Source organism: Gekko japonicus, unplaced genomic scaffold, assembly GCF_001447785.1.
Source record: "Gekko japonicus isolate JY-2015 unplaced genomic scaffold, Gekko_japonicus_V1.1 scaffold1246, whole genome shotgun sequence".
In the NCBI taxonomy this organism is placed as follows: domain Eukaryota; kingdom Metazoa; phylum Chordata; class Lepidosauria; order Squamata; family Gekkonidae; genus Gekko; species Gekko japonicus.
The window spans coordinates 450432-453971 of NW_015163126.1; the positions used below are offsets into that span (position 1 = coordinate 450432).

The 3540-nt window shown below is 44.0% G+C and overlaps 1 non-coding gene across 1 annotated transcript; it reads right to left on the reverse strand.

The window, feature by feature from the left end:
• Window positions 1-2941: 2941 nt before the first annotated feature.
• TRNAT-GGU lies at window positions 2942-3013 on the reverse strand. The gene has a single exon. It is a non-coding gene; the product is annotated as a tRNA-Thr (tRNA).
• Window positions 3014-3540: the final 527 nt, after the last annotated feature.

Below are 3540 nucleotides of genomic sequence, written 5' to 3' on the forward strand. Positions count from 1 at the left end.
TCCAAAACTATCCAAAACACGAATCAACGTGAATAAAGTTACTTGTGAAAATAAAGAGCTTTGTTTGCGTGGTTCTTGTTTTGGAATGGACTTCGTCTTTTCCATGCAATACGCAGTTTGAACATTGAAATTATGACTTTATTGGACTTGATATGTTTTATACCCTTTTATATATAATTGGTTTTCATTATTGTCCACGGAATTATCCACGGTTGATCCCACCTGGCGGTTGTAGCAGGAATTCCTTTGCATATTAGGCGACACACCCCTAATGTAGCCAATCCTCCAAGAGCTTACAGAGCTCTTCTTGCAGGGACTACTATAAGCTCTTGGAGGATTGGCTACATTAGGGGCGTGTCTCCTAATATGCAAAGGAGTTCCTGCTACAAAAAGAGTCCATTACCTGGAAGAGTAATTTACAGGAAAGTAAGGGCCCAGTCAGAGTTTATCTTTTGTTCCTCCAATGACTAGATTCTCTTCTGGGGGAAACTGGTGGGGAAGAGGCAGACACCTATTTATATGGATGTGAGAACACTAAAGGCCTGTATGAACCTTTTGAGTTGGGTTGTCAACTCCAGGTCTGGAGATTCACAGACATTTGGGGAGGCAGAGCATGGGGAGGGACCTCAGAAGGGTATGAGTCCACCCTCCAAGGCAGCCCTTTTCTCCAGGGGAGCTGATCTCTACAGTCTGGAGATGCTATAATTCCAGAAGACCTCCAGATCCCCCCTAGAGGCTGGTGACCCTACTTGCGAGCAGTGTTCCCTCTAAGCTGAGTTAGTGTGAGCTAGCTCGCAGTTTTTTAGCCTCTGGCTCAGACATTTTTGTCTTAGCTCAGGAAAGAGGGCTCCAGAGCCAAATAACTTTTGCAGCAGCCAAATCGCTCGCTCACAACTTTAATGCCAGTAGCTCAGAAAGTAGGATTTTTTCTCACAAGACCCCATAGCTTAGAGGGAACATTACTTGCGAGGGTTTGATTGAACACCTGCAAATGCCAGGTGAACCCTTTTTTGACGGGACTTGATGTCTTTCATGTCACCTATCACCCGATCCTGTATTAACCGGAGATGCTGCCGATCGACTCCGCGATCTTCTTCTTTTTTTATTTTTTTTAACAATATTTTTATTAAAGGTTTCAAACATAAATCCAACATACAGCTGTTCCTTCACTTCACAGCAGATGAGCATACAGCCTCTTTTCCTTCCAAACTCTATATACAAACCAACATTCCTAACCCTTCACCTTCAACTTCCAATTATACAATTTTTTCCAGTTTTCTTCGAAAAACAATTCATCTTTCCCCTTTAATGTACATGATATTTTATCCATTTCAGCAATTTCAAATAACTTTTGTATGACCTCTATCCTCTCAGGGATTTTTTCCTTTTTCCAGTACTTGACAAACAAAATTCTCGCAGCCGTAATACAATGCAACAACAAATACTTCTCAGCTTTCCCATACATCTCTGGAATCATATTAAGTAAACACAACTCTGGTTTAAGGGGAATTGGAACTCCCATAATTTCTTTTAACATTTTACCTATCGTCTTCCAATATTCCTTTGCCTTGCTACAATTCCACCACATATGGAAATAAGTGCCGACGTTCTGACTACATTTCCAACATACTTTAGAGGTTGTTTTAGAAAACTTTGCTAGTCTAGCTGGATATATGTACCATCTCAGAGCCACTTTATAAATATAGCATTATATGTTGACAAGTATCGCCATTATCTTGTAATAAGGAATAAGGCATTATGTATATGGCGTTAATAATATTTGTTTTCTCACTGTATTTTTTTTATGAATAAAATAATAAAAAAGTTAAAAAAAAAAATAAATGTTTTCTTTTAAAGACTCCGCGATCTTCCACAGGCTTAATCGATGTTCTAAGAGTGAGGCACTGCCACTCTCCCCCTGGCAAAATCAGGGCTTTTTTTGTAGAAATAGCCCAGCAGGAACCCATTAGCATAACAGGCCACACCCAACAGCTGAAACTCATTAGCATATTAGGCCACACCCCCATGTTACCAGAAGTGTGCTCATCCAGCCACGCCCACCTTTTGCTTCTTATTCTGTTTATCTTGTTTGTTGTCAAAACCCAGGGCCTTTTTTTGTAGCAGGAACTCCTTTGCATGTTAGCCCACACACCCCCTAATGTAGCCAATCCTAATGAGTTTCTGCTGTTGGGCGTGGCCTGTTATGCTAATGACTTCCTGCTGGGCGTGGCCAACTCGGGAGCCAGCCGGAACTCTGTTCCTGTGCGTTCCTGCCCAAAAATAGCCCTGGCACAAATTAAAAACATTACACTGAATCAGACCATTGGTCTTTCAAGGTCAGTATTGTCTAGACAAGACTGACAATGGCTTTCACACTGCTTCCCAAAGTGGGCAATACCGCCCCCCTCGGGGGTGCTGAAACGATCAAGGTGCAGATCCACAAACTGCATCTTTTTGTCCACTTCTTGAAGGTAGATGCCCAGCTGGGCACTGAGTAAATTTTTTTTCCGCCTGAAAAGTGGGCGGTAGGCCAAATAAGTTTGGGAACCTCTGGTCTGGAGGATGAAGTATATCACATCATCTGCTGATTGGAGATACTGGAGACCAATGCTCCCTCTAAGCTGCAGAGTCTTGTGAGCAAAAATTCTACTTGGTGAGCTACTGGCATTAAAGTTGTGAGCGAGCAATTTGGCTGCTGCATACATGAGTTTGCCCTGAAGCCGTCCTTCCCGAGCTAAGATAAAAGCATGTGAGCCGGAGGATAAAGAACTGTGAGCTAGCTCACACTAACTCGGCTAAGAGGAAACACTGCTGAAGTCTGAACCTGGGACCTTCTGCATGCCAAGCAGATGCTCTACCACTGAGCCACAGCCCCTGTCTATATCTCTCCAGGGACTCAGGCTGAGGTCTTTCACATCACCTCCTACCTGATCCTTTTCACTGGAGATGCCAGGGATTGAACCTGGGACCTTCTGCATACCAAGCAGATGCTCTACCACTGAGCCACAGCCCCTCCCCCAAAACACAGAGCTGCCATATACTGAATCAGGCCCTTGGTCCTTCAAAGTCAGTATTGTGTACTCATGCTGGTAGTGGCTGTCCCAGGTCTCAGGCTGAAGTATAGTATATCACCTGCTGCTTGGAGATGCTAAGGATTGAACCTGGGACCTTCCGAGCAGATGCTCTACCACGGAGTTACAGCCCCTTCCCCGATGCCTGGCACCTCCGAAGCCGCTTTTAGAGTGCCCTTTGGCTTCTGTCTCAATTTGGCTTCTGGTTATTTTATGAATGGGCTACGCGTTGCAGCACCCAGCGACCTTCAGCATGGATTCTTGGAAATGAGGCGTGTGCGGTTAACTCGTGTGATGAATTAGAAACCTGACTGCACATGTAATGTTGCTTATGAAATAACCATGAAACTTCTTGACAGCTGGAAACGACTCTCCAGACTTCCAGCCGCGATTTTTTTTTTTGATTTTTTTTTTTTAGTGGGCCCGTTGGTTAGGTAGGCATGGACTGGGGCTGCTGTGATGCAGTTAG